General features: G+C 34.3%; 1 protein-coding gene and 1 long non-coding RNA gene across 2 annotated transcripts in view; one reads left to right on the forward strand and one right to left on the reverse strand.

The window, feature by feature from the left end:
* LOC130454578 (uncharacterized) overlaps positions 1–26089 on the reverse strand; it is a 122599-nt gene that overhangs the window by 24632 nt on the left and 71878 nt on the right. The window lies entirely within an intron of this gene.
* The window catches only part of LRRN3 (leucine rich repeat neuronal 3), a 58949-nt gene continuing 45801 nt past the window's right edge, over positions 12942–26089 (forward strand). Inside the window, exon 1 of the mRNA XM_001363376.4 lies at positions 12942–13444. The gene's annotated coding sequence lies outside the window, so the exon portion shown is untranslated. The remainder of the gene's footprint in view (positions 13445–26089) is intronic.

Below are 26089 nucleotides of genomic sequence, written 5' to 3' on the forward strand. Positions count from 1 at the left end.
ATGCCTTTCACAGTATGTGGTACATAGTAGCTACTTAATTAATAATTATTGGCTGGTTAATCAAAGAGTCTTAAATGTTTAGTCAGTAAAAAACAGTAACTATTCAATATTTTGATCTAGATTATGATAAGTTCATAGCATTGCTTTAGATATTTAACCTTATGGTTTCAGGAATTTTTGTCTAGAAAACAGAAACTTATGTGGGAAGAGCTATAAGAATTATACTGAGTGTTCCAAAATTCTTAGCTTAATTTTAAGCATAACTTAGCTTTTAGAACAACTTGTATTTAGAAGAAATAAAATCACTTTTCACATCTCTCATAGCTATAAAATATACTTCAAAGATGGGAACTTTACATCTTTTCTTTGGTTATAAAACTGTTTTTTTTTAGGCCCAAAAGTCCGAAAATCACATTTCATCAATAAAAACAAATCAAATTACAGTAGGAAAGTCAGAAAGGTCAAAAAGGAGCCTTTACTCTGAAGCACAGGCACACTACATTCATCTTAGAGAGCATCTCTCTAAGGTTGTCTGTGTTTTCCTGTTTAAGTGCATTTGACAAAAGAAGGAATTTCTTAAACTCACAGCAACATAGAATATTATGGTTAATAATTCTAATGGAAATCTTAGCAGTACCCTAGATCAATATGCCTTTGTAGTTAGCTCCAAAGGCAGAGCTCAAGTTTGATTGGCATGATTCCAGATGCTTCATGGCCATTTCCTAATCATCTACTCTTGCTTTCTCCTTCTAGAAATTACACTCAAGGCCCCAGAAACCTGAGTTCTGATTAGTAGGTTAACTTTCATCTTATCATAAATAGTATTTGTCCTGTCTTTGGTATTTTCCCTTTGTAGAACATAAGCTCCTTGAGGACAAAGCATTATCTTACCTGTTTGTTTTTATATTCCTAGTATTTAAAGGACTAACACATAAGTGCCAAACATTTTTTAATTCAATATTCCTCTTATCCCTTCTTGATGATGAAGTAAAATAAAAACATTTCTTAAACAAAAATGTTTATATTTTGAAAACTTAAAATTTAAGTAAAGTAGTGAGTGCTCTGAAAACAAGGGTGAAAAATATATTAAAGTACAAAAAAATTGCAGAAAATTAATAGACATATCTCAATATACTTTAGATGTAGAATCCATCTTTTTATCTATTCTTCTGTATTTTATTGATAATCCAAGAAAAGGAAATCTCTGCTTCTAAAAATAATAAAGCTATCTTCATAAAAAGATATAATACAAAAAAAAACTTCCAATATTAACTTTGATTTATATTTTCCAGAAGCATTGATTAATTTGTCTTGATCCTTTCCCAGTCTCTCAGTGTGACCAACAGGAGGCATTTTAAAGAGATCCGGATGGGTAAAATTCCTGCCATAGAAGACAATAAAGCTAATTGGCTCACACACAATTGAGCCCATGACCTTGGCCTCATTAGCACCATGCTCAAACCACTAGAATATTAAGTACAAACTGAATACATTAATTAAATATAGAATTAAAGACTTGGTACTATAGTCTCCAACCATTTTCAAAACTTCATTAATAATTATTTCAAGATGTTTAAATAATCAAGCAGAAAAAGCATACAAAATATCATTTTTATTTAAAAACTAAGCACAAACCTGTAACCTTTTTGCATGCCCTTACATTGCAATTGTCCATATTAAATATCTGTTTCTTAACCTTCAAAGGCCCTTCACCAATTTCATTGTTCTCATTTAATTATCCTTGCCTCCTATTATATACCCAGTTCAAGCTCTGTGCTCCAGCTAGGCAAATCAGCTTGCTGGCCTTCACAAGATTTATTTGTTCCCATCACTGTACCTTTACACATTCCATTTCCCCCCATCTGGAACACCTCTCTGTCAAGTCATGTCTCTCCTGCCCTTTATAATCGAGCTCAAAATTTATTCATTCAATCAATATATATTGAGCATGTATTATATTCGAGGAAGTGTGGAGAAGACAGAGCTCGGTAAGACATCTGTCCCTGTCCTGTACTCTACTAGGAAAAATAAAACATGTAAACAAACAATTATAATCCAAAGAGCTAAGAGCCAATATTGATGGTATGGACAAAAAAGCCTTCAGAAGTAAAGCACATTTCCACCTGGGTGATCAGAAATGCATTATGCAACAAGGCATTCAAGTATGGGTAGCAGTTTAAAAAGTAGAGATATACAAAGAATATTCAAGAAATTAAGTGGAGGTAAGAAAAAAACTGTATGTGCATTAATCTTACACATATATGTGTCTATATTTGCAGTACATTATCCATGCATGATATACCGTGAATGACATGTATGTATATGTTATATTTCATTGAGTATGACAAATTGTATTATGACTATATATCATGTATTATTTTGTTCTATTATATTACATTGGATTTATCATATATAGTTGTTATATTATGTTGTGTTATGCTACATAAGGTATAATTGGTGATGACACTAAGGTCACCTTGGAAAAAGCAGAGATTTAACATGGGACAATACTGAGAAGGAAAAGTAGAAATATGGGAAATGGCCATCATATGACAGGGCTTGGTTGTCATGTTTAAAAAAGTTAAATTTAATTTGGTAAACAACTACTAAAAGTTTTGTTGTCATTGTTTCTTGTTAAAGCTTGACAATATGTAGATATATTTTCTTTTTGAATATAAGTTTCATTTCAACTTCTAAGAACTAGTATAGGGATTCAAACATATGAACAAAACCATAAGAAAATAATAAAAATGAACAGGTAAGCTGAAACCAAAAAATAAAATCACTTTATATTATGGACACCTGAGACTTCTATTATTTATCAATCATCAACCCTACTCCAAAAGATTTGCATATTGACTTAAACATATTGGTATCTACTCTGTTCTTGTTTTACTGGTCCATGTATATAAAAAATGAATTTGTTTCTATTTTTTCTTTTGATGGTAGTTGAATGTTATTTCTTTTCTCTGAGTTAATTCATATAAAATTTTCACATATTTCTTTGAATTTGTCCTCATCGTTCCTTATGATTTAATAATATGCCATTACACTCATGTATCACAGTTCATTTCCAAATTTTGCTATAACATATTGCTGCTAAGAATAACTTTTTATAAATATCTTTCTTTTTTCCTATCAACAGCCTACTTAAAGAATAATCCCAGTAGCTGGACTACAAGGGTAAAGGGTGAATATACATACTTCTGTGACTCATTATGCAATTCCATGCTGAATTAGGGGATGAATAAAAGCAAGCACAATAAAGTCAAGCCAATATTAAAAAAAATATTTTAATCTAGTAATGCAGTACAGTAAAGGAATAATTGGAGTTAGGTGGCAAGAGAGGTAGGGTTAATTCCTGTTTGATTAATTCCAAGAATATCAATACATATTTTGTGGGGAAAAAATACAGAATTTAGCAACTAAATGTTTATGTGAGGAGGTTTAGGGGAAGGCAAGTATAACTCGAGTTTTCACTATTTCTTTCCAGAAGAATAGATATTTAAGTTTTACTGTACAATTCTGTTGAAAGAAAAGTTTTTGTAGAATACAAGAGGATTGTGATAGGTTTGGAGCCAATTTCAACTGTAGTCTTGAGACTGAAATTTAAAGGAAATAAAGTAGAAAGAATGTAGCTAGCAGACGCAGGAAGCTTTAATGTATATTGCACCCAACTTGTGCCCCCACTCACACACACACACACACACACACACAAATGTCTTCTTTCATTCTTTAAAATATTCACTTTCTTATCCTTAAAATAACAAAATACAAGAGAAATCATAGAAGAATATAGACTGAAGAAAAAAACATGAATATTGAGCCTCCCATATTCCATATCGTTGAAGTATGACAAGCAAGTGAGAATGACAGTAGCCACCTCTGCTCTTCCATTTGCTGTAAGCTAGATAAATATGACAAAATATTAATGGGAATCCAAGCAACCCTTTAACCTCTAAAGTAGCAAGTAATCTGACTAGATGCTTAAATATTTCCCAAACAAATGGTACTCTTTCTCTTGCTTAGAAATGATAATTTCACATCCCTAAATGTAACCCTGTCAACTTTCATTAGTCTATTCTCTAAAAGAAGAAGTAGCCCTTTCATCAAAGCAAATAATGTTGTGTATGAGAGCATCTAATGAAGATGGGAACTTGATGTAGATTCTACCCAGTGTTCTAGAATTATATTGGAGTTGAGGACTTTTCAGTGCTCTCTAACATCTCAGCAGATCTTAAGCCACCACCAAGAACCCAATGGCATTCAATAAATATTAATTGGTGTAGATGAAAAGAGGAACTGATTAACAGATAAAAAAAGGTCAAGTTAAGAGACATACTTTATGATATCCATTATTAATGGATCTCTTATGAATAATCTAATTTATCCCTGAATTTAAAAATCCATCCCCTTAGGGTCACTCTCTTGATTTGAGTGCTTCCTCTAACTAAACTCTTCCCTAATTTGTCACAGATGTTAGACAGAAAACTACCAAGCAAAATGTAGCTTTAATTACTTCCTTCTTTATCTTTAGGCCATGTCTGTGCACCAAGCACCTCCATCCCAGAACAGAAATGCTGTAAAAATAATATCTGTGACTGAAAAGATTATGTCAGGAATATAACAAACATAATTCAATGAACCCCATCAACCACTCACCCAGAAAGAAAGAATATGTTAGTATCATGATTAGAGCCATAACTAGATAGTTATAAAAAAGATAATCCAAATAACACAAAGAGAGCCATAACTAGATAGGACCAAGAGGGCTCCATGATTCTGACATGTGGGTGTGTGCAACTTCCCCAAGGCACTGACTTGTGCCACATTTTCTCCTCACAGTATTTGCACCATCAGAACTAGAAAGAACAAAAGACAGTCACAGAGAAGAAATGTTATTTTTTTTCAATTTTTGAGCCCTGAAGAAAAGAAGCTTGCAGCAAATCCAACTGGGGTGAACTGAAGGCACATAAAGGAACTATAACAAATGAAGTCTAAGAGAAATGATAATGACAAATGGTGCCAGCCATGGGATGAAAAATGAATTAATAAATTAAAGAAAAAAGTTATCAAATGCTTATTATGTGCCATGTATTCTGCTAAGTGTAAGAGGTATTAAAGTGAAAGCAAAAAAAAAAAAAAGCCCCTGCCCTCAAGTTTATACTCTAAAGAGGAAAAGGAAATATAATATAGGTATATGGTCAAAAAAAGACACATGTTTCTGTTTGGAAAGATAAAGAGATAGTGAATGGAATAATTTTATTGTTTTTCATTTATTTCAATTATGTCCATCTCTTTGTGACCTCATTTAGAGTTTTCTTGGCAAAGATACTCAAGTAGTTTGTCATTTCCTTCTCTAACTCATTTTACAGGTGAGGGTACTGAGGCAAACAAGGTTGTGACTTGCCCAGGATCACCCAACTAGTAAGTGTCTAAGGTCAACATCTAAACTCAGGAAGAGGATTTTCTCCCTGACTCCAAACCCAGCATTCTCCCCACTGTGCCACCTAGCTGCTCCTGAGAGGAATCTTACAATAAGAGAAAGACATACTTTTACCCAGAGAAAGGACAGTGTATGTTTTTTCTTAATTATTATGACTCTAGTGCTCCAGCAGTCTGAGAGAGAGTGTAAAACTAAGCCTTCCAGGAGGCCAGATTAAGATGAGCAAATGGTTTACACCACCAACAAACAAGGCATGGAGGCACAGGGCATGGAGGGAAAGTGTTAAATCCTCCAAGGCTTGATATCTGGACTGGTTTCTGGGGTATCTGAGCTATCTATTTTCAGACTCAAAGTATTAAATATATAATGTTTTTCAAAGCTTAAAACTTTTTAAAAAATATTAGGTATTTAAATAATAGTATTCTAGACCAAAGTTTTAGCTGAGCTCTCATAAATTATCCATGGACTTGGCATGGCCCTTTGGTTTGAGCTTCTTTAATATAAACATCCTGGATTATTTGTTTATTATGTCACAGTAATCATGTCTCCTACTACATTGCAAGTTCCCAGCTCAGTGGGACTCAGTCTTACCCTAAAGTTTGCACTTTCCCTCCTGCCTATCATAGTTTTCCATTCAGAGTTGGAATTTAAATATCTGTTGAACTGAGTTGAACTATAAAGTGTTAAAGAAATTTAAATTTATGACCATGAATAATTCTAAATGAACTGATAATTTTCACAGGGAGAAACAAGTATTGACTACATACAATTAGCAGAGCTATAAAAATAGACTGGGCAGTGTTTGTGTGATAAAATTTGGATTTGTTCATTTAACAATTAAAGGGATGAGTGGGTATGGATGGCTTTAAAGACTTTCCCCAGATAAACAAGAATGGAGATATGGCCTTGTAATAGTGGGGATTAGCCAATCAAAGTGTGAGATTCTATGGAACCAGAAAGAACTCTTCTGCTTTGGAGTTATGGTCAAAGGATTTTAAAATGCCCCAAAGCCAAGATATTATTTTTTAAACTATTACTTTCTATCTTAGAATCAATTCTGGGTATTGGTTCCAAGGCAGAAGAGTGGGAAGGACTAGTCAATGGGGGTTCTGTGACTTGCCCAGAGTCACACAGCTAGGAAGTATCTGAGCTCGGATTTGAACCTAGGACTTCCCATCACTAGGTCTGGATCTCATTCCACAGTTGTTCTCCAAGTCAATATATTATTAAAATGGGGGAGGGAGTAAAGGCTATGAAAATATGAAGGGAAGAATCTCCATGAGGGCTCACTCAGGGAGGGGTAGTATCTCTGGTATAGAGGGCTTTTCGTGCCCTCTTAGGTCATCTCTCCAGCCTCTGATCCCTACCTGACACCCAGCTCTCACTTGTGGCTCCTAGTAGCTGCTAGCATGCAGCAGCGGCCACGCCCCTGGCAAAGGCTTCCAAAGGCCGGCCAAACCTGGTGAGGGTAGCCATCGGGTCGACGTCGACCCCTGGTGAACCAGGGCTTTGCTCACCCAGCATGTGAAGGCTGCTTCGGCGGAACAGATGGAAGAAACCAACAAGAAGGTTCAACGGCTGAGATGGCAATGCAGCAAGGCACTGTGGAGTGCTTAGGGCGTGTTGGAGCACAAAAGACAACACGGCCATCCAATGCAGCTGAGGAAGTCTCCAGGTGTAACAACTTTTCGTACCACTGGACCCAGACTCCCAACGCCGAGAAAGTGGGACTGTCTCTGTGCATCAACTTTTCCACTTAAATCTTCATGCACAGGTGTCTTTGTGCACAAAAAAGCATAAAGACAATCGTCATCCTCGGTTCGAGACACAACCAACCTAACCCATATAATTCCCTGATTTCCCTTGAGGGATTTGGTCCAGTTCAAATGATTACATGATCGGGAGGAGGCTTTTTTCAGCCATGCATGACTAAGGGACTTGTACTGTGTAATGAAAAAGATGTTTTCTTCTCTTAGAAAGAGACAGAAGGAATAGAGGTCCAGAACCAGAACTGAGCTTGCATACCCAAGGATGAGGCACCCTCCATTGAGCCTTTTTTTTCTCTCCTTTCTTTCCATGGCTGCCCCCCCACCCATGCCTGAAATGCATTGCCTTCTGAACTCTGCCTCTTAGAATTCCAAGTGCCCTTCGAGGCTCAGCTCAAACTTTTAAAGCAAGGAGAAGAAGGAGGAGAAAGAAGAGGAAGAGGAAAAGGAGCAGGAGAAGAAAGGAGAGCTGGTATTAGTAGAGTAGTTAATATATTTATAGAGGTCCTGTTATAAGCTTTACAAATCTAATTTCATTTCATGACATCCCTGACAGATACTCCTCTTATTGTCATTTTATAGATAAGGAAACTGAGACAAATAGAGGTTAGGTGTCTCGTCCAGAATTATACAAGTGTCTTAGGCCAGTTTTGAACTTTGGTCTTCCTAATTCCAGGCCTGGCATTCTTTGCACTATTGCACCACCTAGCTACCTCCTATTTATATATACTGTTACATGTGTATATTGTCTCCCAGATCTAGATTATAAACTCCTTGAGGACCTGTTTAACCTCTTTTGATTTTATCTCCCCTAGCAGAAGAGTATGCCTTAATAAATGTTTGTTGCTTGGTTGAATGAACTATTTCTGAAGTAGACACATATTGAAGAACTAAAAAAATGAATGTCTTTGCCTGGTCTACCTAGCATAAATTCAAGAGACAACATTGTTTGAAAGGGCCTTATGTATTAGAAGAAATCAACAAGTATTTTTTAAATTAATAATTAAATAAATAAATGATGTGCCCGACTGAGTCTTAGGACCAATTCTAATAGTAGAAACAAATGTTAAGAGACTGAAATGTGATTTTCTCATCAAAAACAAAAGATTGAAATGCTTAACCTTCTACATTTAAGTTGTGTTTTTTCTTACAAGTAAGGCTTTGATGCAAAAACTTCAGTCTTGAATTTAGTGATCCTATTGAACTGTTACATCCTATCAACTTAACACACTATTGTACAACAACACTACTCATCCATTCAGTCATATTTCCAACTTCAATGCAGAATAATCAAATAGCAGAACCACTTTGCAAGTCACTGAGCAAATCAGTAACTTTCTACTATATGTTGGCCATCTATCATGTATGATCCACTCATATTTATTTAGCTTTCTCAGCACATCAACTTGTCTTTTCAAGTCAGAATTTCATTCCTTCAGAGCTCTATTTTTCAAACAATGAAAGCACAAAAACACTTTAATCAACAGACTGAACAATTGTAACTGAATAATGTCTAGTGTATTAAAGTCACTTTTTCTCCATTACTGTTAGAGAAATCTTTCTTATTGAGTGTACAACTTGTCGATAGATGTAGTAATTCATAAATCATTCATTTAAGAAATATCTACTGAATATAAATTTTTGAACAAATTCAAATTTCCAAATATTGTGTAAAGCACATGTATAAAGTACCAGTGAGAAATACAAAGATTAATAATCCCCATCTTTAAAAAGTTTATGTCCTAATAGGATTTAAAAAGAGAAATATTCCAAAAATTAACATTATGGAGTATATTGTGATGTGCATATCAGAACTGCAAATACTGAAATAGAATCTCTGATTTGCAGAGGATCTTAAATCAAATCTATAGCATTCCTGACAAATGATCATATAAACTCACTTTAAATATCATTATTATGGGATTCATTATCACTATTGCCTAATCATTCCTATAATAAATATACCTTTATGAAATATCTAGTTTATATTAAACCTTGTGCAAAGCTCTAGAGATAGACACAAGAATAACACAATCTTTGCATGTGAAGAATTTATATTCTATTAAATTTGCTAATTCTATTTCCATATGTTCAAATTGTTTAAAAAAGTATTTTATATGTTGCTAAAATCTGCCACTTCACAACTTTCCCCTGTTATTCTTATTTTTACCCTCTGAGTCAATAAAAGCTGATCTCTCTTCCACAAAAGAACCCATCAAATACTTGGATTAAACTATCACATTCTCCTATCAGTCTTTTGGTTTCTAGGTTGAACATCCCTAGTTCCTTCAACAGATCTTGGCATATCACTTTTAGTTCTTTGATTTTTCTCTTGCTCTATTCTGGACATGATCTGCTTTATTATTTCTTTAAAATTATTATTTCTTTAAAAATCAGCCATATATTTGCAAAGTACTTTGCAGTCCTTAAGGCATCATATAAATGTCATTACTAATAATCATAATGACATTAATATTAATATTTCAATGACATACAGAATTAGCAATGAGAAAACTGTACCTTTAGAGATATGTACCTTAAAAGCAGGTTATAGTACAGGAGAATTGCACAGAATGTGAAAAGGCAGTGTGACTTTAATTCTTATTATTTAAATGCATTCAAATAATACTAGATAAACATTATGCAATTTCATACCCTCTCAGATTATAAGAATGCTTTTATTACTCCTACCAGAATATCTTCTCTGGCTCAGAAGTGAATGAAAGAATGAATAGATTTAAGAAGTGCCTGGTGTGTTCCAAGTCCTGTGTTGAGCACTGGTGATATAAATTTAAAACAAAACAAACAAAAACACAAGATAGTCTTAGCTTTCAAGGAGCTTATATTCTAATTGAGGAGACAATGCATGTAGGAAATTGTTGGACAAGGAGGTGGAATGATAATCTATTAATAAGCCCTTTCCAGAAGATAATTTAATGATAGTTTTCAGAGAAACAAATGGGAAGGGAATGGGGGTAGGAAGGGTAACTATATGGTAGGTAGCAGGGCTGAAAATAGGGTGATAATGAGGACTAGAAAAGTGGCTTAATTTCTCTGTAGTTCCCATAGTCTCCTGATTGTACATTAGTGCATATTAACTAAACAAAATCAGAAATTTGAGGAGACACATTCATTTACCATATTTTAAAATAATCCCTTTCAGGCAGTGCCATAATCAAAAAGGTAGTAACTAATTATGAACAAAAATAGGGATTAGGGAAAACATTCCTTGCTTTGTTTTATTTTTTCATTCTTTAAACCAACCTTCTGTTACAAAGGCATTTGATAAGATGGTCATAAATGCAGATTAGCCTGTAAGTGCGTGTGCCAATCAACAAAAGATAAAGAATAAATTTAAAAAAATTTCCAGACCCTGCATTATTATTTTCTCCATTATTACTCATGTTTATCTACTAATATCCTATGTATTTATTATTATTATTATTAATCCAAGGTTGAATTTTACTTAATGTTATTGAAAAACATATTAAGTTTTTGATTAATGTTGTTTTTGAGTGCCCAATTGTCAAACCTGCAACCAGACAACAGAAGAAAAGACTCTTAATAATTTTAACCTTCAAATGTAATTTAAAAACTAAGCTGGGAAACAACATATATAAAACACTTCTTGATATGCATGAAACTTAAAATAAAAATATTTATTTTTAACTTCTAGAACATATATTCAAGTTTAAATATCAAGCTTATGTTAGTATCATCCATAAATCAAGAAATATATCACATATCTCTCTCACAACTTACTCTCATATAACTCCATGAATAATTTGCCTAATTATTGGTTTCATTCATTATATATGCGATACCAATCAACCAAAAATTAAATCACTAAGCACCAAAAATATAAACTAAAACTTATTTACCAAATTATTATCACCCTCTACCACTGAACTTGATTCTTTTATATGATTTTGGGTTATTCATAGAACTAAGAGCAAGAAATAACCTTAGAGGTCACCATTATATGTTGTCATTTCTTTTTATAGATGAGGAAACTGAGGATCACAGATATTAAAGTGATGATGCAAAATCACCCTGACAAGGGAGCTAAAATTTAAACCAGGGTCTTTTGACACCAAACCGACTATTCTTTTAAGTTCATAATTTTATCTCAAGTTGTGGAAAGAAAAAAAAAACACTGAGGTGAAACAATTTGCTAAATTAGTTAGCATATAAAGGGGCTGAAGGTGGGAGAAAATAATACCCTCATTCAAAGTGTAATTGGTACTAAACTGCCTACATGTAAACATTTTTCAAAGTTCTGTTTCTAAATAAAAATTGAAGTCCCTAGAAAAGTAAACTTATGGATATAAACTCCTTGTATATGTAAGAATAAATGATATGATGACTATTTTTAACAAGGCCATTTTGGGCTAGATTATTTGAAAATATGTGCATCATTTTCATGACTATATATGCATAGATTGATATAAAATCACTTTTATAAGGTTTGTTTTCATTATTTTAAGAAATGTTTTTTTTTTAATGATACCCTATTGTTTTGTGAATTTTTCAGCTTTCCAAAAATACAGTAAAGGGTACCATTCCCCAAATTTAAAAAAGAATGAACGCTCAGCATATTATTCACAAATGCTTTTTTAAAACAAACCTTGGAGGGAAAGTCAATGTTTTTTTTTTCTTTTCAGTCCACTAGAGGGTAGGCTTCCTAAAATAGGGCTGGGATTAAGAATTCAGTCTGCTTTTGACCTGTTGATGAGCTGATTTTCACATTCTATTCTTCTCAAATAGGTGTTTGTTTGTTTTTTTTTTCCTGACAACCATATTCCTAAAAATGTGTTATAATTGTTATTGTCTATTTTCATGAAGTCTATCAGAAAAAAAATGTAATGTTAAATTGTTGTATATTTTTGTCCGTCCAAATGAGAAATCATGTTTTCTAAACTTTCCTGCAATTAAAAATCATTTTTCTTACCTAATGAATTTTCCATCAAGCATAAAATAAATTCATAGGCATAACAATAATATATTGTTTAGATTTATAACATTTGCCAAAGTGCTAGAGCTATATTTTAAACACAGACACACACACACACACACAGTTTTAATGGAGAGATTCATTATATCAGAGAGGTAGAAGAGGACAGATAAAATTATCAATAAAGGTTTTAAAAATATCTTCTTTCTTAATATGTTAGTGGTGTGACTCAGGGGCCAGAAAACATGTAGTGGATTGCATGAGTCAGTTAATCTATATAAAAAGGGCAATGTTTAAAACAGTTAAAAAACAAAACAAAACAAAGCACAGCACTGTGACAAGAAAATACCTGGGCTAGATTAAGTAGGGTAAAGAAAGAACCAAATGCCACTCAACACAGCTTCAAGCTGTTTTTGTTGAATCAGATCATCCTTTGTTGAACTTCACTGAGAGGTGCTCAGGTGCTGTGCCTATGAATCGTTCCTTCCGTTTGGGAATCTTGGTTAAGTATGTTTTTCCTGTTTCAGAATTGTAATCCACAGTGTCTCAGTGACTGACAACTAACTCACTCTTTCTCTCTCTCTCTCTCTCTCTCTCTCTCTCTCTCTCTCTCTCTCTCTCTCTCTCTCTCTCTCTCTCTCTTTCCAATCGAAAACTTGTCCAAAAGCCCCCATGATAAAAGGGGGAGAAGGCAAATGACACCCAGGAAAAAAAATATGTAAGCCGGATTCATTTATTTGTGTCCTAAGCAGCAGTGTCATATAACAGGCAGGTTGCTGCAGCCAACCAGACTCGAGCAGCTGCGAGTGCTACATCTTGGCACTCTGAAACGATTGGCTCCTCTCTGGGGAGTGGAGGCTGTTCAGTTATTAATGACCGCTGAGCAGGCAGCACCATGTCAGTGTGACAACTGATCGGGTGAACGATGCACCACTAACCACCATGGAAACAAGGGGAAGTAAAAGGAGCTAGCAGCATCTCTTTCCTGGATCGCGAGCATCCTCCAGTCTGCCAGAGAGGCAAAGAGAGGAGCTGGCTAAACCCCGGCGTCTCAAGTGCAGGCTGCTGCTTTCCTTCATGTTGTAGGATATACGGAGAGAACTATATATATCTACATGTCTATGCATGCCGTGTCTATTTGTTTATGCTCTGTCTACACATATACACATGCACCTTTTCACACCCAGGGAAGACTGCAACTCTGTGATTATCACACCTAAGGAATCCACAGTCCAGAGACACAGGAGTCATCCACTACCCGAAAACTGCAGTTGCAGGGTAAGTTTTTTTTTTTTTTTGATGCTGCTGTGTTGTTTTGCTTTTTAAAAAAATAGGCAGATATTAATGTATGCTATTTATTATTCAATTGGTACTTGTTTTTCTGTCACAAACCTCCTGTTGGTATTTTCTTGACTGTATTGTAATAAGGCTTTCCCTTCAAAATTTTACTTTTAGAGAAAAATAGAAATTCAACACTTCCTTTCCACACACCCCTTTTAGGTTTAGTGGTGCTTGAGGGATTCTCTAACATGCATTATACAAGCTTGAAAGCCCATCAGAGGACATGAGAGGGAGAAAAAGGAGAGGCAATAATAAGGGGGGGGGGGACCTTTTATTTCTTCTCCTTAATGCACTTAATGTAATGAGCAAACTACATAGACACTGTCTGGAAAACAACAACCAAAAAATAAAGCTGCACCCCCTCTATTGCTCCCTCTTCCCAGCATAGGTGGATTAAGGCAAATGCTGTTGTATGTCAAGACCTAAAACCACTGAACACAGAGGCTGAATGAGCATATCACAATCAGTTATTGAATTTCTGCCAGGTTACATCTTAAGGATTGTGGTAAATGACTTCCCTTTAATAACATCCCCTCACCAGTCAGAAGGGACAGCGAGAATGTCTGATTGCTAATGCAGCTGGAAATGATACAGCCTAGGTAAAAAGGACCCCATGAACCAGAAGAGTTCTCATCTTCTTTGGTAATTAACAGGGTCACAGCAGGTTGGCTCTCTGATACATTTCCTATTTGAGAAGACTGTGCAAACCAACTGTTATTATATTCCCTCTGCTCAAAAAGAGCTGGAAGGCTCGATTCTCTTCTAAGGCACTTAGTTAAAACAGAACCAGTAAGCCCTTGTTTTTTCTTCAGAATCAGGTTGTAAGAGTAGAGCACAACCTTCCTCTTTTTTAGGGGTGGGGGAATTGGTGTGGGAGAGGAAAGGAGATGGTGAGGAGGAGGAGGAAAGGAAGAAGTGAGTATTCAACAATTACCATTCTGAGAACATACCACAGGGAGGTAGCTCTAAGCATTACTTTGTCTTTTATTTACCCTCTCTAATTTCAGAAGCAATGCCCCTGAGACCAAAACCATGCTCAGTCAGATCTGTCAACAGCCCTGTAAGAATGATTCATGAAATACAATGCTCCGCTAATTGATACTTCTAAACCCTGCAAAGGGCATCTAGCTTCTTAATGCCTGCTTTCAAATAGGCAGGACAAATTTAGGATCTTGTAAAAACGTTCACTACTCGTTTAATGGATCCTCTAGACATTCACAATAAGCTAAGCATTGAAATTTGGCCTCCTGGAGTTCTCCCCCAATCTCCCCATCCCTTCACTTATCCTTTATGTTCAATTCACTAAGTAGTCAAAGGAAAATGCTTTATACCAAAGAAATGATTTGGTTCTACATTTGAAATTTGAGAATTTGTATTCTTTTGCAACATAAGGAAAACCATAGTTTCCTCCTAAAGCCTGCCACTTCCCCATGAATGTCGAAAATCAAGTCTCTTTACACTAGGTAAGGTAAGAAGTCAATTAATTCAGGTGACCTTTGTAAATGACGACAATAAAGCAACTCTGACAATATGCCACTGTCTTCGATTTTCCCTCTGGAAAATGAATGAGCTTAGGAAGAGGTTTCCTGCTCACAGTGAAAAATGAAAGGTACTGAAGCATTAGCTCTCAATATTGGCAAGCTTAGTTGCTCAGCTTCAAATGCTACGTGCAATCTGTTTTAAAAACAGCATGATTTATTGTAAAGAAGAAAATATACTCTACTTGCTGTTTTGTTATTCATTAAAACTAACTGCTTTAGCCACAGAACAGACCTACTTAGCTCCACAAACACCAAGCTCTCTTTCATAAGCTGCAACCTCCTGCTTTGAAACTCCTCTAGAATGTGTGGCATTGCAGTATTGATCCTGGTCTAATGTGGGAAGCTTTGGGGCCCAGTTCTGTATAAACTTTTCACACTAAGCGTTCATTCCTAAATCTGGCCAGCTCTTGTTTTCCAAATTTGCTTTAAGATTGCAATCTATACCACTTAAAAATGGCAAAAATCCCTGCTCTCTTTCAGTCTTGAGTAATCCTCCCATACATATTTCATGTACCACTGAGTGCCACAGTAATGTGCCCAAAGGATTCGGAAAAATTCCTATAACTTCAGTCACCACCGTACTTGGTTTGCCCTGATGAATGAGGCTATTTTGTCTCCCAACGACAATGTCAAATGATAAGGGAGGCAGCAAAATTTGAAGCCTTTTCCATAGTCTCCCCTAATAGTGTGATGGTGACAGAAAAAAAATAATATTGCCTATGGTGATGGCAGTCTTCAAAGAATCAACCTTTCAGGGGTAGTGTACGTCACAAGCCGCAAGTCTGGTTAGAATGCCAAGTACACACTATGTGGATATTTTGGCTTTGTGAGTGGTGTCCTAATAAATCCTAGGACCTGCTTTGCATGCTGACTTGAGAATATATAAGAATAGGGCCAAAGTTATGATGCCCAGCAGGTATGCCAGCTATATGAAGGCTGGTTAAGGTAATTATTAAATGCACTCATTTCAATCAAAAAAGACAGATAATAAAAATATCAAAACATTGTCATTGAAATATTAGACCTGAAAGATTTCAAAAAGGGTATAATAATAGTTATGAAATTATATAAAATCATTAATGGAAACTGAAAGACTAAGTGGAGAATGAGTTCCTTTCTTTTTTGCCTGAGTAAGGATGCCCCTAATAAACAATTTAAGACACTGTGTTTCTTTTCAAACTGAAAATACATCATACAATCAGTAATATTCTAAAATGTGTTACATAAACGTGGTTCAACCACTCTTGTGTCATATCCTCTGGTACATGAAACTAAATAAGGCAAGTAAATACCCAGAGATACATTATATGAACCTCATAAATACTGTAAGTGAGAAATTCTTCATAAACTTCTATGATGGTGGCTCTGCAAAGAACACTTTGAAAAGTTGATAGAGTGTCAAATGAGAAAAATCTGTCTGAAAGCTTCCTAAACATCCACTCCTCCTAATACCACCCACTTTTCCACCTCCCTCTTCCTACATGCACACCTGCTTTAGTCGTTAATAAAAACTATGTTGTATTTACAGAAGAACCCAAGAAGTAAAACAGTTAAATGAAAAGCCATTTTTTGGCCAAAATGTTTAAAAGATGTAACCTTCACATTGGCCATAAGGAAGTAGGCAGTACAAAAGGATGTGGAAAAAAGTTGAAAAGACTTATTAAAATAATTACTTTAGGAGGAAGAAGGGAGAGGTTGTATTATAATATGAAATCAGAGTTAGCAGATGATTTTGAGGGGTTGTTAACTGCATTAGTATCATAGTGGATGAACTATTTATTACTAAACACAAGTCTTTGTGAAGAAAGACAATGCCTTCCCTGCTACATATAGAATTTGCATAATTGACAAGTTTGTAAGCACTTACAGGCAACTATTATTGTAATTCATCTTTTTACATTAGGATAAGGGTTGCTTTTTTATAAGGCATTATGAAAAATATACCCTGGAAAACTACAGTGTTAATAAATTAAAATAAAAAATGTATTCATGGGTTCTCTCAGTCTTTAAAATGAATGGCATCTTGAAGATTCTCAAGTCTATCCTTCTTATTTTACATTGGAGGAGTGGCACCCAAAGAGAGCCAGTGATTTATCCCTAATTGAAAATCTAGTAAATAGTCACACCATGTCTTCTGACCTCTGGACCAGGACTCTTTCTTTTTACTATATTACCTTTTCAGTATTTAAATGTCAGTCTAAAGCAAAATAACAATTATTTTAAAAGTCTGTAGATTCCAAAACCTAGAAGGAACTGTTATCCTCAGAATGAAGCATCCTAATAAATGAGAACTATAAGAATCCTTAATTCAGTATCAAGGTATCCTATACCTAATGGCTTACATGGCTCTTCAGCATTTTCCCAAATGTGGAATCAATTATCTCCCCATGGTTCTTTGCTATAAAATATAGTATATAAAAAAATTGACAGACCTTAAAACACTATTTATATGTCAGCTACTATTTTGATTAATATTTTAAGAAAATTAGAGTTTGGCCATTTGTTAGGCGTGTGAATCATAACTATACAAATAAAAAGCTACTGGCTGGCACACCATTTTTAGATCTGAGCTCTTTCTTCCAGGAGTAGTAATAAGGTTTGATTTCATCACTTTCTTCCATGAAAGACCACATGTAAAAGTCCACACAGTGCTTTCCATAAATAAGTTAATATCAACTCATAATTCATATAATTTAACCTTTATTAATATGAAAATAACAACCAGCTGTTACAGAGGGATTTTGTGTAAGCTCCAGTGCCAGAAAGCCACAATAAGGATAATCCCTTTTACCAGTTATCTAATGGTTTTCTTTCTCTTTGTAGAATTTTTTAAAAGGTATTTCAAAAGGTCTAACCTAGAATAATGTAATTTGGAAGGAAGAAATCCTTTTTTTCATACAAAGAGATGTCTTGATAATAGTCATAATTAAATTTACTTCATACTGTAGCAATAAAAATAGATATAAATAAGCACCATAAAACTGATAAACACAATGTCATGATATAAGATGGGAACAACAAAAATACATTTAATGAGATGTTTGGTTACTAACTCATTATAGTTTAGGTCAAATGAGAAAATATATGGAAAACACTTTGGAAACCTCAGAGCATTATGTAAATGTTAGTTACTATTTTTATAAGTAAATTAGAAAATGTTATTTATATTATTTTAATATAGCATGGCATGGTAGATAGAAATCTGAGCTCCAAATCAGGAACTCTTGGGTTCAAGTCTTTTCTCTGACACATCCTTATTGTATTGGCCCTAATAAAGTCACTTAGTGGCAGCTAGGTGGTGCAGTGGATAGGGCACTGAGCTTGGAATCTGGAATCTTCATGAATTCAAATCTGGCCTCAGATACTTACTATCAGTGTGATCCTGAGCAAGTTATAATTGTTTGTCTCAGTTCTTCACCTGTAAAATGGTCTGAAAAAGTAAGTGCCAAAGAACTCCAGTATCTTTGCCATGAAAACCCCAAACAAGGTCATAAAGAGGCGAACTGGACTAAAACAACTGAGAAACAAAAATGCTACCTAGCCTAACAAAAAGTCCCAAGCAGATCACTAAATTCCAAATTGCCTTAAAAATGGCATTTTCATTTTTAATGGTAGTTTATTCATCAGGAGATCCATACCAATAAAATAGGGTACCAAGACAAAAAAGAAATTATATGTTCTGCAAGGGAATTTGGAGAGGCACAATTGAACAATGAACATGGAAAAAGAGAAACTTATTTTAAATTTTCTTAAAGTATTAATGATAATGGGGCAGCTAGATGGTACAGTGGAGAGAGCAGCAGACTTGAGTCAGGAAAATCTGAGACCCAATCTGACCTCAGACACTTACTAGCTATGTGACACTAGGCAAGTCAGTTAACCTTTATTTGCCCCAGTTCCTCATCTGTAAAATGAGGACACATTGGAGAAGAAAATGACAAAAGGATTCCAATATCTCTGACAATGGATAGTATCCATTGGGTTAAATAGATTGGAAGAGGACTGAAAGACTAAACAATATCAACAATTGCAATTAATTATGATAATAGCTAGAAATAAGGGCTGACTAGCTCCAGGTACTAGTTATATACCTTCAAGAAATCTTTTAACCAGTCTGTATCTCAGTATCCTCATTGATAAGGAAGTCAAATTGGCAGAGATGGTTGCTAAGGTCCCTTATAGGTAGAACTCTATGATTTCATATGAAAAACTCTGTCCGAAAATTTATTTTAGAATTTAGCCTATAACTATTCTTAATAATAATAATAATAATGATAATAATAATAATAAAGAGCAGTATACCTCTGCATCCACCTGCCCATGTTATTTTGGTGTTGTTTTTTTTCCTGGCATTTACCAGTATGGTAAATGCATGATCAGACACAGACAAAAATAATTGTAAAAAAGACAGCAGAAAAAACTTCTACATGATTTAGACCCAGGGGCACACCAAATTGATTGGTGAGAAATTGTTATCTATATATTCAAGGTTCCTGGAGGCACCAAACAAGTGCTGGCATGAAAGCAGCTATGGTAGTTCTGCTTAGGAAAAAAATGCTTATGGTAAAATTTAGGAGGTGAGTTTAAATCACTTCAGATTTTACATTAAGATTCATAAGAAAATAAGAGGAAATAGTCAATAACAACTGTGATATGGGCAAATAAAACTAAAATTTTGTTGCAAAAGTAAAAGCACTTGTTTTCATTTTTAATTAGTTTAAGTAATCTTTGGATCAACAAATCCTAAAATAAAAGAAGGAAGAGTAGAGAATGAACTCAAGACAACAAGTATTTATTAAGCACCTACAATATGTCAATGGCAATTGGCTAAAAGGATTATAGTTTTTACAACTCTGCATCAGAATACCCAATAGATTCTGGAAATGTTGGTTGGCTACATTATAGGCTTGTACCATCAAGCAGCAAGACATATTTCTATAAAAATTATCCATTGGATAATTAACTACTTGAGGCCTGAAGAGAAAAAATATGGCATATTATGATATATATGTACATACATGTATATACATACATTTTATGTATGATCATATAAATGATATATTAAGTTGAAAAGATAGTCATCAGAAATCAGATTCACTGGCCATATTCACATTAGCCTACTAGCATGTGACAAATTCATGGATGACCTTTAATGAAGTTCTAAGTTGTCTGAAGATTCAGAAATTCCCAAAGTCTGTAATACTTTTGACTTCTTTTTCCTGTAGGTAAATAGCCTAAGATTGAGACTGTCACTGGTGATTTAATTCGTATAGAGAATTCCAAGAACAGGAAAAATTCCCTCTGCCAAAATAGATTCATATAGTCTTTTTTTTTTAACCCTTACCTTCTATCTTAGAATCAATACTAGGTATTGGTTCCAAGGCTGCCCCTACCCACCCAAAATAGATTTATATAGTGTTAAAGAGTTATCTATAATAGAAGTATCAATAATTTAGTCTGAGGAATCCTGAACATAGCTTGGGGAATGGTGAAATAGAATTGGGAAATATTTAACCAAATTTTTACAATATGGTAAAACATAGATAATATTCTATTTTAAAACTAAATCAGGGGGCAGCTGGGTAGCTCAGTGAATTGATAGTCAGGTCTAGGGATGGGAGGTCCTGGGTTCAATTCTGGCCTCAGACACTTCCCAGCTCTGTGACCCTGGGCAAGTCACTTAACCCCCATTGTCTAGCCCATACCAATACACAGTATTGATTCCAAGATGGAAGGTGAGGATTAAAAAAAAAAACTAAATCAACATTTTGGATCACAGCATTCCTTATGTGTAGATTACTAGCCCTGTTTTGTTTTGAGTTTGACACCACTGCCCTACATCACTGAGAGGTAAAATGCATTGCTGAAGTCCACACAGTCCTTTTGTTTCAGAGATAAGATAGAACCAAGATTTTCCTGGTTCTGAGTCCAGCTTGCTATCCTTTATATCATGAGGCTTCTAAACAGGCTAGATTATGATTACAGAGAACAGATTTTTTTGTTGTTGCTATTTTGGTGCTTGATTTTCTTAAAATTGGTGAAAATAGTCATAGGGAATTCTTTATGTTTAACTTCTACTGGGATAAAATCTAGTTTCATGCAATTTTTGTACACATAAATAGAACTTATATTTTTCAGTTCTAAAAGCTTGAAATTAAATTTCCATATGATCTGAAGTCTACTTTTCAGAGAGATTTATTTATCACAAATTAAATAAGAGAAATAAGTAGGTAATAGATATATTCAGCTTTATGATTTACATTGGCCTTAATATTCTCTGAGCCTCTTCCTTTATCATGGACTTCAAAGAGAGATTCCTTTAATTGATGAGAAAGATAAGTCTTAGGAAAATTTAATTTACTCTTATTTATTAATAATATTTGTAGTTTAGATTAACCACAATTCCATTTACTCCAAACTCTATTAATTTCCTCAATAGACAAGTAGGTAGGAAGCAGCAAGTAGAAGCAGCAAATCTTAGACATGGGTATTCAAAATTTTCAGAACACTGCACCCATCAACTTTTATCTTTATGGGAATTTAAATAGTTACAGGGTGTAATTTCAATACACACCCAGAGAAATGATATTTTGATTTCTGAAAGGACATAGGGGTTAATGGTATTACACTCCACTTGCCTCTGGCACCAAGAACAAGGAAAAGAGCTAAAATGGGATTCAGTGTAGAGTGCAATTCTGTAGCACAATAGAAAGTGTTGTCAAAGAAAAGGCAAACATTTACCATCATGTAAGACACAGGAAGAAGGAATCAAATCTGATATTAAGCACAATTTAGCGTCCTGAGTTCTATTCCTAGCAGTCCTTCAATAAAAGGCCTCTGCACACAAAGTACTATACTATTATTTAAGATTAAATTACACTCATTTGACAAGAAAATTTGTTTTGTGAATGACTGAACTGATTCACCTGCCAAGCATACAGGTTACACTTCTCCCTATATCTGCAGTTTGTCACCCACACATTATTTTTATATTAAATATACTGTCTCATATTTTAACTGCATACAAAGTGCCATGAAGTGACACAAACTTTTTTTTATCAGTGGTGTATCTAACAACTTATTGCTTCATTAGTCAATGGTTTTACTTTAATGAGCAAGCATATTAACTAACAATTTCCTAATTCAAAGAACTTTCATTTTTTTCATGATATGAATGTTGTCACATGTAGCTTCCATTAGACTAAATCATTTTGCATTCATAACCAAATCAATATAAGCAAAGAACGTGTATATTTGGGCTAGATCATACGTATTGGCCAGTTTTTTATAGTATAAGTGGTATAGGCAGCTGGGTGGCACAGTGGGTAGAGTGCCAGGCCTGGAGTCAGGAAAACTCATTTTCCTGAGTTCCAATCTTGCTTCAGACACCTATTAGCTTTATGACCCTGGGGCAAGTCACTTAGCCTTATGTGCCCTAGTTTCTTCATATGCAAAAGAAGTCGGAGAAGGAAATGGCAAACCACTCCAGCATCTTTGCCAATAAAACCATAAATGGGATCACAAAACATCAGACATGACTGAACAACAACAAGAAGCAGACACTGATCCATGGCCTGTTTCTACCCACATGCCCATGATCAATGCATGAACAACTGAATGAATGAATGAATGAATAAAACCACCAATCGTTTAAATGACATGTGGGGCAATCATTCCATTTCTATAAAGGTAATGTACATATATATCATTCAGATTACAGCATAACAGAAATATCAATTCTGATTTTCTTTTTTTGCTTACTTTTTTGAGATAGAGATAATGAATTCTAGTTAATTTCTCTATTCTCCTATCATTCATAGTTCTACAGAAAGTTAAATCTAAAAGAAACTCCAATGTTATTCTCCATTTGATTAACTGACAAAACAATTTTACAGTGCCTTTACTAGTGGCCTTATGAACTGGCAGTTCATTAGCTATTCCTTTCATCATTTTCCATCAAGAATTCAACATGCTGCTTTACTTAAGGTCATGTGGTGCACTCACTGATACAGAAGCATAATATATAGTTTAACTCATAGGTCTCCATTTTCATTTTCCATAACAATCCCAGTCACTTTATGTATGCCTTTATGTACTCATGCATTTTCTTTTAAACAGGAGGAAAGTGCTGACAGTATTTCATTCTACTATTACTAGGGTCTTATATCTTTAGTGAAGAATGTCAAGTCCCTTCAGTGTTAAGGAACTTCTAGTTTTGAAAAGAGAATTTATGAGGAATATAATTCTTCTTTTAAACAAAACTTACTTGGGACCAGGTCTAGAACTTCAATAAGTGTAAAGATTCCACCTATTACTGCAATTAAAAGGTATTTCATCTTTCATTTTATAGTACTTATTTATGTTGCAGGAAAATTAAATAGCCTGATAGTATCATTTATGTAACTAGAGCAAAACTAGGAAATGACAAGGATTTGACAACAGTTATATAATCACAAAAATGTAGAGTAGAAAGTACCTAGTGAGATCACAGGATATTAGAGATGGGGGGACCATAGAGATATTCTAGCTTAATTCTATTGTTTTACAAATTGCAAAAATCTTTTTTTCTTTAATTTTCAGAAATTTACACCACAAAAGAATATCTTAGATTCTCAGTTGGCCAATCCAGTATTCAAATAAACAGCAGTTTCCACACTTACTGTTGAATTTGAGGTTTCTAGGTTAGCACCTTCCTTAAAAGGCCATCAATGGAGCTATACTACATGAACAAAATCTGAATAAGGAACTAGGGGAAAATAAATGTCACTGACCACTTCTATAATGGAAGTTCAAAGGACAATAGCTTAGGGTTTATAAACCCACATAAGTTTCCTTTTCTTTATTAAACTACTACTTTTTAAAATTCACTTAATCCATTAGAAGTAAAATGTAAATTACCTCACTAGTAAAAAGATAAATATACATTATTAAAAACATACACTATGTGTGCATTTTCAAATTTTGTTTGACATTTTTACAATTTGGGGGTTAGGCAACTTGTGCCTTAAGAATAAATTTGGGAATAATTCTATGTTGTCTTTTTCCCTAAAATTTAATATTTACAGTACACTGATGCTATGACAATATGATTTACTTGATATTTCTTCCTGATTATGGTGATTAATATCTACAAAATTAAATTATTAAGTACATCAGAAGTTGCAAGAAAATGTACATGGACTACCTTATATGCTAATCATTCTAAAATTTCCTTCCTGATAATTTTAATAATATAATCTAGTTAATAATATCATGGAAAAGTCATGCCACTGAACACAAATGAATGTGGGTTAATTTTAATGCCCCTTCTCAAATATTCCAATAAATCATTTAACTTACATAGATTATCTAATATAAAAGGAAAATGTTTGTTTTAAATTCAGAAAAGCATCTGAGACTAAGAAATATCTCTTCCTAGCACAATGAAGTTTATAGGTTTTGTTTTCTTTTACCATGAGAATCATGCATTAGCATGTATTAAACCAAGGGTTGGATTTCATTAAATCAACAATTCTGCTAAACATTAGATTGCTTTTATAATGCTGATCACCAAAGTTAGGTTGCTATGATTAGCAATGTATTTACTGAAAATTTTTTCAATTATTTCTTTCTGTGGGTATGAGAGAGAAAAGCTAGGGATCTCCTAAACTCTCTCTCTCCTTTTAATGTATCTGTAGGTTTCACTACTGTCTGAAAGTCTCAAATATAGAAACTTTGCCCAGGATGTAGGATCATGGAAATTTACTAATATTCTTGGGTAGCAATAGTTCACACAGGCTCTCTACCTCATTAACCAAGTTAATGAATTAAAGTACAATTATTTAATGAGTGTAATAGATCACAATTTTCATAATACCAGAAATTAACAATCTAGAAGGAAAAAAACAAAGCTGAAACATGGACCTTGAGTTAGTTTCTTTTTCCCCATTAGAACTGAATTTGTGAGAAATATATTGTTTAGTACCAGTTAAGTAAGATTGTATAGACAAGATTGATAACTAAAGAGCTCTGTGAGAGCTTATCAAGAGCATCAGCAGCTTTTATGGAAACATTCTACTGAAATTACATTTGGTTTCTTGGCATTTTATGTGTCGTGGACCACTTAGGCAGTCTGGTGAAGCCTATGGATCCTTTCTATGGAATCATGTTTTTAAAGGAATAAAATAAAATTCTTAGGATTTGGAGAGAATTAAATGTATTTCATTCAGTATATTCCATTATATTGAAGTCATTATAAAATAATTTTAAAAACAAAATAAATGTACAGATCCAAGATGAAGAAATCTTTGGTCATATAGTTCTATGATCCTATGTCACATACTGAAAGAATATTAGTATTAAAATGGGAGCCATTTTCCTTTAGTATGTAGTTTGGAAACAAAGAAGACCCAATGCAACAGAACACCATTGTCTCACAATTAAAGTTACAAAAATTCAAAGGGAAGTGGAAAAATGTATCATGAGCATAAGCTCACTACTATATAGAACTTGACCTGCAACAGTTTGATTATAATATGGTATAACATTCATTACTTAAGAAATGCATATGACTAAAAAAGGGGGTAGACAACATAAGTAATGAAGTCATTGAGGGTACTGTAGCCTTAATATCTGTTGAGTGAATATATACACTGTAGATAGGGTATAAGCACTGGAGAAATTACAGACTCAACTACAAGCAGCTCCCAACTCATGTCTTATATTGTCCCGAGATCACAAATGTGCATTTCAAAGGGGATTGAAAAGATCCTCAGGTCTAATACTTGTGTGGTACTGGGTAAGTCATTTATTTTGCAGGCATAAAGAGGTTAAAGGGCTTAGTAGGAGAAGCTTCAGAAGCAAGATCTGAATGCAGACCATCCTGATTCCAAAGTCAACATTCTGTCCACTATATCATACTGCCTAAGTCCATAATCTTACCTGTGGCTCCTTAGAGCCCACACTTGGTGAATGTAGAAATAGGTATCTAATTGACTGAAGACTAGGTCCCTTCTTTCCCTGACCTCACAAAAAGGCATTCAAACACTCACTCACACACACA

This window comes from Monodelphis domestica, chromosome 5, assembly GCF_027887165.1.
Source record: "Monodelphis domestica isolate mMonDom1 chromosome 5, mMonDom1.pri, whole genome shotgun sequence".
Taxonomy (NCBI): Eukaryota; Metazoa; Chordata; class Mammalia; order Didelphimorphia; family Didelphidae; genus Monodelphis; species Monodelphis domestica.